This window comes from Petaurus breviceps, unplaced genomic scaffold (assembly GCF_028583685.1).
Source record: "Petaurus breviceps papuanus isolate PSGF00001 unplaced genomic scaffold, PetGlider_PUasm1.0 90977, whole genome shotgun sequence".
In the NCBI taxonomy this organism is placed as follows: Eukaryota; Metazoa; Chordata; class Mammalia; order Diprotodontia; family Petauridae; genus Petaurus; species Petaurus breviceps.
Window position 1 is genome coordinate 13,150,104 of NW_027187391.1, and position 11,522 is coordinate 13,161,625.

Consider the following 11,522-nt stretch of genomic DNA (forward strand, 5'->3'; position numbering starts at 1 on the left):
AGAAAGAAAGAAAGAAAGAAAGAAAGAAAGAAAGAAAGAAAGAAAGAGAGAAGGGGAAAGAAAGAAAGAGAGAGAGAGAAAGAAAGAGAGAAAGAGAGAAAGGAAGGAAGGAAGGAAGGAAGGAAGGAAGGAAGGAAGGAAGGAAGGAAGGAAGGAAGGAAGGAAGGACCTGTAGGCTTCACTAGAAACAAATTAAGAAACCCAGCTTTAAATAAAAAAGAACATATTCATTCTTCTCACATTTTAACTTATTTTTAACACAATCTGTAGAACTGTAAGGATCTTTTGTGAATATTTATTCTAGTGTGAAACATATCAGCTAGCCATTTATGATTTTTGTCATCTACAAATCTGATAAATCCACCTTCTCTGACTTCAAACAAGAGATTGATAAAATATTGTGTAGGTCACAGCACTTCAGAATGGCATTACAGACTGTCCTCAAGGGTGATGTCCACCCACTCACTAATAATCTTTTAATAGAATTTTTCAACCAACTACAAATCTACCTAATTATATTATACTATAGACCACATTTTTCCATCTCATCCTGTCATCAGTGTCTGTCAAGAGTCTTGCTAAAACTCAAGTACAATGTTACTAGCCTGATATCAAAATAAGTTATTTTGTCTTAAACAGGTGAATTTCTGATAGCTCTGAGTCATCAAGTGCTTTTTCTCCCTCAATATTCACATCATCTACTTAATAATCTGTTCTAATTTTTTTTCTGAGGGCCCACATCAAACTTTTTGATTTGTGGTTTGTGGAATCTACTATCTTATTCTTTTTGAAAAATGACACCACACTAGACTTACTCCAGTCTTCCGTCACGTTTGCTATTTTCATGTTTTCCCAAACTCTAATAATGGGGATTCCACAATCAAATAAAAGATGTATAGAAATTTTATTTGTCATTTAGCTTAATAAGATGTAGCTTAATATCACTTTAGGATATCTTTGTTTTTGAGGTTGTTTTTCTTTGCATTAATCACAAATAAAGCTTTTTTGTAGCTTCTATTATCCACATTGCTTCATAAAACCCTATATAAACTTCATATCACCAGAGCTCACCTTTTTTCTCCCTGGATGCATTTCATTAAGCCATTTTAAATCCGATGTCAACAACAGAACTATACTTTTACATATTATTGTGTGTTTTAAATTAGAAGGTTCACTGGTTTTGGAATTATAGGGAGAACTCAAGCAAGGAATGAACTATTCCACAGAGTGCCCAAATTATAGTAGTGTCCAGTTGGGTCCAGATTTACTCCAGACCTCAAAAACAGCAATAGACCTTAAAATATCAACCTTTTCTTTATTGGTAGTTTCTAATCAGTGAGAGACCAAACATGTACTACATGCAAGAAAACAAAAGGAAATGTTTATATAATGGAGAAAAATATAAGTTCAAAAATAATATGGCAAGCTTATTGTGAAAAGGTTTCACTACAGTAAATGGCCTTGTCTATGGTTGGCACTGATGAAGATAGTTTGGGTTTGCTTTTTTTCTGTCAATTTTAAATCTATGACTAATACCATGCTGAATTATTTTAATATTTTAAGAGATCCATGATTTTATTGGTAAGAGTACTCTCTACACCAAAGCATAACTTAATTTCCCCATACATTAATTGACAATTTTATGCATTGCCATGGCCAAAAAAATCATCATCTGTTGGTTAACCTTCTGAAAATGGACCTTTCTGAAATTAGTTAGGCTGGTCCTTAGATTATTGACCCATCACTAGACTCAAACCTTAAACCTTCGAAACTATTTCGCCATCATAAGATATCAGGGTCACCTTCATATAATGAAGAAGCCCCACAGAAGGACTTTGGTTGAGTTAATATTGGCATATTTAGATCATTTATCTTGTTGCGTTCATTGATGGAACTATTATTCTGAGACTTACCAAAGCAAGCTATGTGATTTGGGAAATTTGGTTTATGGTCTTGTTGCCCAAATAATTTTTATTCCATATTTATCTGTCATATCTGTTATTATGTTAATATTTACTTTTATTTTTTTAATCTAAAAATCTGCAAACACTAAAACTAATGTTAATAGTAGTCATGAATATTACATTTCTATTTACAGTTTGACTATGTCCCTCGTGTAGCCCATATACTTACAACATTATATTTTGAATTAATTTCCCCTTCGTCCTTTTTATTTTTCAATAAAATTGGGCAAACCTTCTCTTCCCAGGTACATATTATCTAGAGTTTACTTTGCAATAGTTGATAAGAGTTTTGCAAGTGAAAGAGATAGGAAGAATTTGTTTAGAATAAGGAATAAGACTGTGGTCTTCAATAAATATTTTCATGTGAGAAAGTATTTTATCCATTTAAAAGTAAGTGTGTGTTGCCCTATAATAGCAAACTTTAATTCTTCTAATACTTAAGTCATTCATTGACATTGAGTTGGGTGTTTTGAAAATACATACACAATAAATACTTTACTGTATATTGTACTTCAGGTACCAGGACTGGGTTCCCTAGATTTGCTAATAACAGTTATCAATAAGTTGCTGTTGTTTTTGTCCTTCATTCTCAAAGAGGACGATGACATCAGAAAGGTGATATCATGACACTTTTGTGCTCAAATCACCATTATTTCAAGTTATGATAATTAAATATACATTCATTTATCAAAGTAACAATGATTTTAAAAATAAAACTTAGTTTCTGAAGGTTATTACAACATAGGTAATGAGAAAATAACTATACTGTGACGATTTCAAAATGTATTACTTACTTTAGAGACTGGATCCTTATCCAATATGCCTTCCTTTCAATTTAGTATACATTTATTAAGTGCCTACTATGTATAGAGCACTCTGACCCCATGGAAGGAACCCAGAAACCTATGTCCCAAAGGCTCAGGAAGAGTAATACCTTCTTGCCTCCCCCACCAGACCTGCTTTCTAGAGACCCACAAAACCATCATCCAGGGAAGTAACCCTTGTGGAGATTCAAGAGGGCAGCTACCTCTGTAAGTGCTGGAATCTCTGCCTCTTCAGAAGCACAACTACTAAAGACCCAGATCAAGAAAGCCATTACCACCAAAGTCTTTGGTGCCCTTAAATGGCATACTGTCAGAAAAATATGTGGTTTTGTCAATGGAAATTACATTAAAGAAAATGCATTACCATTGGTGTATCCTTAGACTCTATGAACCCTGATGCTTTGTCATTTGACTTATAGCTGAAATCATATAGCTATGTATGTTTTCTCTGCCTATTAGGAATCTGAGCAACTGAGGAAAGAGGGGCTGCATTTTCTTTTTGTTTACTCAGCACTTAGCACAGGGCTTTGCACATCGTAGGTGCTTAAATACTTTTCTTGTTTGTTTATTTATTCCACCAGCTCTTCGTTCCCAATAATTTGCTGACCCAGTTTCTTTTCTAGTTATTCAACTCACTGTCTTTATTGCAAACTTCTTCAATGGGAATAGACTAGCTATTGCCTATTTTAAACCATCATATGCCTCTCCTTGCACTTTTGGCAAACCTTCAACTTGATTTCTTCAGAGATTAAATATTCCACAATTCAAAACCACTTGAATGTACCATCAATGAATGTACACTGTTGCTTCTTGTTTTTGTTTGTTTGTTTGTTTTTATGGGCCTTTATCTCAGAGAAGGTTAGGATTAAAGCACAGTATAATTTCTCAAGTGCAATTCAGCCTCCTCACTTCCTTTTTTTCAATTCTAGGCCCAGCTCATTGGTCATTTTCAGGGTTTAGCCATGACATAAATAAATACAGAGACATGAGCCAATTCCATAGGTTGCATAAACAATTGCCTTTTAATAGGCATGCTTCTTCCACTTGGTTTTTCTTGGATTACCAAAAAATTTTTTGAGTGATTGTGATCTTGTTGAGGAAGCTCTGCCTTCTTCCAGGGTTTGATTTAATCAACCCAATATCAACTGAAAACAGGAGTATATGGGAAGGATGACCTTCCCATCTATAAGGAATTCTTCTTCCACTTGGACATTAAGTTGGACATTTTCCATGATAGTAAGAATCACCTTTGGTTAGGTCTCCCTTTTTATACCTTATTTGTTATTGATGTAACCCCAGCATCCCTTTTCTTGGAACTTTCCTCATTTCTGTCAGGTTCTACACACTCAAGGTCAATAGGAAATAACAGGAACAGTAAAGTCACAGAATTATTATGAAAATTTGAGTGGTGCAGAGCTTTTAAAAGGCACAGAAAGTTGACTTCTTTGTGACCACACCACAGGATGCAATGTAACAGAGGGCCAACCAGGACAGGGAACCACACTGTAAAGAAAGATCCTGTGGATACATTGATTACGGACCATGGAAAGATGTTGGGTAGTGGCCTCCTCCCACAAGCTTTCAGGGGGCAGAGGTAGCCTCCAGGATGCTGGAGATGACAAAAACAACAGAAAAACTAGATAGAACAGCTAGTTAAAGTAGAGGGAAATGCAGAAGCAGTTTACTATGGAAACAATAGAGCATGATTAGGACTAAGGCAATGATGCAGAAACAAGATGAAATGTAAAATTCCTCATAAGCAATCCTACAAACTCCTTTATGGCTCAATGAAGTACAAGGATCATACACCCAGTAGACTGTACTGGGGGTTATGCTAAGTCAGCGGATCTGACTCTGCTAATGAATGTTGGTAAGCCCTTTGCATTTAACCTCTCTTACATGTATAGGAATAAATTACTCATCCCATGTTTGATTCACATTGTACAATGACTATCTTACTCCCCCTTGCTTTGGGAAAGTCCCTAAATATGAGCTAGATCTGATTTACTATGATTAAAATAGTCCCTAGAACAAGGGGTTGGGGATCTGAGAAAGGGGAGCCTAATTACAGAGAAGAAGATGACACAAGGGATAGAGCACTCTACATGGAGTCCAGTTAGACCCGAGTTCAATTATAGCATGAGACACTTACTAGGTGTGTGACCCTAGACAAGTCACTTAGCTTTTATCTTCCTCATTTTCCTCATCTGTAAAATGAGAATAATACTAGCACCTACCTCTCGTGGTTGTTAGAAGAATAAAAGCCATTTATTTATCAAGAGCACTGGACACCTTAGAGTGCTATATAAATGCTGACCATTATAATCAGAGACAAGTTTCTCCTAGGATCATTCATGGCTAAGTATAAAACAAATAGTGCCCCAGTCCTGCTGCATAGGCTTTTAATGTGAAACTAATGTGATTCAGTTCCTCTATTACTCAGTGCATTTATTGGTCATTGAACAAGGACCTCATATTTGGAATACTAGCAGTTTGTGTTTATAGATGATATAAATTCTTCATGCCTCTTAGCACTCTTCCACTCTCTTCCACTATTCTGCTGCTATCATTGCAAAGGGAGAAGGATAAATTTTATATTCTTCTATGTTTCATAAATGACGTGATCCAAGAACTCCTCACCAGCCTAGTACAAAGAAGGTACTTTTTACATAGCTAGCCTAGTCTTCAGAAAGCAGTCACAGCCTGTCCCCAGAATGATGCCAGAAGCTTTTCTTACATGATAGAAATTGCCAGAGCTAATGCTTAATTGACATATCCTTGCAAAGATACTTCAATACCACAACACAGGACTTTTGTGTAGGATTTTTGTGGAGGTTTGAAGAAATACTTCAAAAGCAATTTGGTAATTTTTTTCACAATAAATCTTAATAGGAGTCTATTCTGATTTGTTATGGCGTAAAATACTCACAGACTAGTAAAAAAAAGCATAAGAACATTAGGCAGCATTAAGATCAACTTTCAGATTACAATAGTCAGCAATGTAGAATAAAATTTAGGGAGAATATGCCATTTGAGAACACCAGAGGCAAACAGACCATTGTGACTTTTTTTTTAAATAATCCAGCAAACAATATTCACAGATGGAGACCATGGCAACCACCCTTTCTGTGAGCACTGTGAGAAGGGATTGGAGTGAGATCCTCAATCTGCCCAATCTTCATTCCAGAACATGCCAGGGCTCTCAGAGCTGACTGTGCACCAGGGCCAGGGGTCTTAGTCCTATTTCCCCCTGTGGGCCAAAGTTTGATGTGAAGGGCAGTGATGCCTAGTTCTTTACACCTCTGGGCAACATCCTGAATGGTCAACATAGTACCATAGGGAGAAGATTCGTCTCTGTCAGCCTTGACCTTTATCCTACCAGTCACTCGGCAGATGGTTTCTTTGCCAGAGAGATCAGTCACATGGACAAAGGTGTGGTTGAAGGAAGCAAAATATGGCAGACAACAAACACATTCTTTCCTTCTGCAACTTGAGGTCCAAGGCTGATGACCTGCTCTTCCTTCTTCCCCTTCCCCTTGTGAGGTGCTATTCCTGTTCCTCCACTTGGGTCACCAACACTGGAAAGCGGTAATTTTTTTAAATAAGTTTTTTTTTCTTTTAGTGTGGTTCCTAACCTGTGGTTCAGAAGTCTATTGGTATAAGTTTATGGTGACATGATATCTCTCTGGTTCTTCTTTGAACATTTTGACAGTCACTATGTATTTTCAATGGAAATAGTCAATAGTTGTTATTGTCCTCTGATCTGAAGTTGTGGTTGTTTGAGGCAGATCTTGCACATTTATAAAGGAACTAGACTAGATAACTTCTCAGTTCTATCAGTCAGTCTATGAGTCTTTTTATGTCACTTGAAATTTTTACTTCAAAAGAACTAAACTTTCCTTTTTGCAATGGACAAGATCAAAAGATTAGTCCACAGGTGGCTAGGTGGTGCAGTGAGTAAAGTGCTGGGCCCGGAATCAGGAAGACCTGAGTTCGGTTCTGGCCTCAGACACTTAACACCCACACTAAAAAAAAAAACTAGCCGTGTAACCTTGGGCAAGTTACTTAACCTCAAATGCCCTCCAAAAGGCAAAAAAAAAAAAAAGATTAGTCCATCTATTTCTGGTGGTCGAAAAAGGGAATGGGAAGGGATATATAGTATATATAGCATGTATATAGTGACTAATACTTGTCAGGCACTATGCTAAGTGCTGTTACAAGTATTATTTCATTTGATCATCACAACAACCTATGAGATAGATGTCATTATTCTCATTTTTCAGTTGAGTAAACAGAAGCATATGTATATAGTTCTTTTAAAAATGTAAGGTTAAGGAAGGAAGAGAGAATATTTGGATCTCAATTTTTAAACGAATGCTAAAAGTTGTCTTTACATGCAAATCCAGCCTCAGACACTTACTAGCTCTTTGACCTTGGGCAAGTCACTTAACACCAATTGTCCTGCCTTCCCCCCTCCAAAAAAAAAGAGACTATTCTGATTATAAGCTTGTAATCTTAGTAGCATTGAAAAATTACTATTTTAATTCAATTCACTTTGCATTGAAACAGTACAAATATACCTCCATATGGATTTTTAACTTCCTTCAAATAATTATTTCCTCCATCCCACACTCTTCTTGTCCATCTTGGTACAATGACCAATAGCCAATATTCAGTGTCTGATAACATGACTTGTAGAGACATGTGGAATAATATTTTGTTCCAAGCCCTGTAATCTTGCTGTTCTGCAACTCAAGGTCCCACTCTCAGAACATCTTGTCTCTGGGGAAGTCCATATAATTTCAGTGGCCAATGGTCAAGCTATTTCCTGTTCTTTCAAATAGTCTGAGCAGACTGAAATTTCTGATTGTCTCTTGTTGTCCTTGAAAATACAGTCATATACATCCTAAAAATCCTCTAGAGGTTACAAAAAATGAGAGATTTTCAAATTGGAAGTTGTGTCAACTTGAAATGCATCCTCAATGATTATAACCATATGATTTTACAAGGAACAGTCATAGAACTTCAGCATTGGAAACAACATCAGAGAAAAGTAGTCCAACCTATACCTAAAGAAGGATCTCTTCTACATCATCCCTGACAAGCAGTCATCCATTCTTGCTTAAAGATCTCCCTTTAGGGGGGAATCCACTACCTTTCAAGTCTGCCCATGTTCCTTTGGGACATCTGTAACGTTTAGAAAGTTTTCCTTACACTAAGACTAAATATGTCCATTGTCTGCTCCTGGTTCTACCCTCTGTGGTAAGGGGAATAAGTCTAATCTTTCTTCTACATAGCAATTCTTTAAATTATTTTTTTCTCTTTTTTTTTTTTTTGAAGGGGGAAGGCAAGGCAATTGGGGTTAAGTAACTTGCCCAAGGTCACACAGCTAGTAAGTGTCTGAGGCTGGATTTGAACTCAGGTCCTCCTGACTCCAGGGCCAGTGCTCTATTCACTGTGCTACCTAGCTGCCTCCATTTCTTCAAATTTTTAAAGACAGATGTGTCATGTTCCTACTAAATCTTCTCTTCTCTAAGGTAACCATCTCCATTTCATTCACCTTATCTTTAAATGGTATGAATTTTAGGCCTTTCACCATCTAATTGCCCTCCTCAGGGCACTACCCAGCTTATCAGTAACCTTTCTAAAATATGGCACCCAACAATGAAAACAGTATGCCAGATGTTTTATGACTAGAGCAAAATATGATGATAACATAATTTCCCTTTGTCTTAGACATTACACCCTCTAAATAGAGCAAAGATTGAATTGAATTTCTTTTTGTTTGTTTTTTGCTTTTTGGAGGGGGGAAGGCAGAGGCAATTGGGGTTAAGTGACTTGCCCAAGGTCACACAGCTAGTCAGTGTTAAGTGTGTGAAACCGGATTTAAACTCAGGTCTTCCTGACTCCAGGGCTGGTGTTCTATTCACTATGCCACCTAGCCACCCTGAATTGAATTTCTTAATTGACCTATCACACTATTGACTCAGGCTGAATTTATTGTCAAACAAGCTTCTCCAGACTTTTTCTGACAAATTGTCATCTGGACATATCTCTCCCACACTATTTATATGAGGCTCACTTTCTGAATCTCTGTTAGATTTTATGTTCAGCCCTATTAAATCTATCTTCTTAGACTGAGTCTGATGATCCTCTCTGTTAAATTCTTTGAATATTAACTGTGGTCTAGTTTGTTAGCCATCTCTCTAACCTTTGTATCACCTACAAATTTGTGAAATTATCAAAGTCATGTCAAAGAAAATCCCTAAGAGAAATTGTTTGTTTTTCCTCAATTCTAACACTTTATGGAAAGGTATAACTTCATTCTGTGAGGAAAAATATAGAATCTTGAATATATCGCAAAGTTTTTCCAAGCTATTTTAAAATTTGACCTATGTTATATTAATCAAATTATTTGCACTCAGTTTGGTATTATTATGCCCCCTTTTAAAAAAAAAGGAAGCTAAGGTACAGAAAAGTAAAATAACTTCTCCAACTCTGAAATCCTAGTCTTGACTGATGCTGAGAACTGATATCTTTGAAACAAACTTATCCTTAATATGATTTTTCTTTGGCATGAATAGCTGTGGGTTTTTCATAGACACTGATGTAAAGGTTCAGAGGATCATAGAACTAAAATTGGAAGGGACTTTGTAAGATATCCAGTCTAACTCCCTTATAGACGAGGATACTAAGGTTTTGGAAGGTGATGATTTGTTCCAGATTATACAAGTAGTAAAAGTCAGAAGTGGGATTTAAAGCTGGGTCCTCTGCACTCATTTTGGTTCTTGTTTTTCCAAGAACAAGGGAAGAAGGTGCTCCTCCTCCCCCCCCCCCACAAAAAAGATTTTTTTAATATGTTATTATTTTAAAGTGGAAGAGCAGAATATTATGAAATTGAAGATGGTATACATTCATTTGGGTTAATTATGTTTGGTTGATATATAATTCATTCATGATAAGTATTTAAATTAACTATTCTTTTTCCTACCTACTCACTTTATTTACCAATAAAAAGCCTATTCTGTTTCCCATCTACTTTTTCCCTAAATGTTCTCTCTACTTAACATATTCAAGTAAAGGTGCACCTCACTTTTTAAATTACATTTTATTTATTTCAAGTAACAAGCCTTTTTCTCATATTTTTTCCTCCTCTTTCCCATTGAGAGAGGATAAAAAAAAAACAAAACTCTTTAAACAAATTTGCATAGTCAAGCACATTTAGCTCTCCACATTGACTACATCCATACATACATGTGTATGTATATGTATGTGTGTGTTTTATGTATATATACACATATGTGTTATATACGCATATATAATATATATGCACACATATAAATCATTCTACATCTTAACTATGCCACCTCTCAGTCAGGAGATGAGTATTGGCATTCTTTATTATCAGTCCTCTAGAAGTATATTGATCATTGAATTGATCAGAACTCTTAAATCTTTCAATTTTGTTTGTCTTTGCAATATTGTTATCATATAATTTGTTTTCCTGGCTCTACTTATTTCATTCCGCATCAGACTATGCAAGTCTTCTGAGGTTTCTCTAAAGGCATCCCTTTCATTATTTCTTATGACACAATAGTATTCCATTACATTCATGTGCCACATCTTCCGCCATTCCTTAATTGAAGGTAACCTCTTTAGTTTCCAGTTCCATCACAAAGTGCTGCTTTTGTAAATATTGCTGTATATAGTCCTTTTCTTCTCTCTTTTGTTTCTTCAGGGTAGAGTTCTAAAAGCAGTAAAGCTAGGCCAAAGAGTTTCCTTTCTATGGAAAGGCAACCTCAAACAATTTTTTAAAAGATAAATTCAGTTGAAAGGTAGAAATAGTTCTCAGGGACAGATGCATCTTGAGACACAATGTCCCATGGAGGAATAGACCTGCACCATCATAGAGAAACAAAGATCCCAGCCTCTGAACAGCCTGGATGGAGATAAAGGGAGGTCTAGACGATATTGTGGGAAAGAAGTAGGCCAAGTCTGGCAAAGGGTACTGAAGTGGAAAGAGGTTGGACTTCTGATAATTTCCTATTTAGACAAATTATTCTTCTTACCCAGATGTATTTGTATTGCTATTGTTACATGTTCTATACTGTTATCTCACTTTAAGGAATTGCAAATGTTGTCAGTACCTTCCAAATTTTAGTCATCTTGGGTAAACTTCTGTTCACTTTCCCTGCTTACTACTCCAGAAAATCTGCATTTGTATCCCATCACTTAGCACTGTTTTTGACACATAGTATACATACTTAATAAATGTTTATTGATGGACTGACTGGCCTCTTGCTATAGTCAACCTCAAGGAAAACACTTGTGAGGCAGAAACAATGGAGTGAGTTGGAGTACTGAGTTTGGTGCAGAAGCAAGGTCACATTCCTGAAGTTTGTGCTTATGGATTTTCAGAAATAATTATGGGTACGTGAAACTCTAAGTAAAAAGAGGAATAACCAAATGGAATACTACCTCCAAATGCCTCCACTATAACAATAGACCTGGTTCACCTACTCATCAGTAGTCTATACAATCATTTTCATTCCACAATTCTATCTCACATAGCCACAGCATTTTAGAGCTGGGCAAGATCTTAGAGGCAATACAGTAAAATATCTTAATTTTCCAGATGAAGACACTGAGGCCAAGGAGGTGAAGTGATTTTTATTTTCCTTTCAGATTTTATGATAGAATTTTGAAACATGACCTAATATAAAAAACATCATAT

At 36.1% G+C, this 11,522-nt stretch overlaps 1 pseudogene; it reads right to left on the reverse strand.

Annotated features, from left to right (window-relative positions):
* Nucleotides 1-5,883: 5,883 nt before the first annotated feature.
* LOC138153162 (small ribosomal subunit protein uS11 pseudogene) lies at nt 5,884-7,960 on the reverse strand (annotated as a pseudogene).
* Between the last annotated feature and the right edge of the window lie 3,562 nt (nt 7,961-11,522).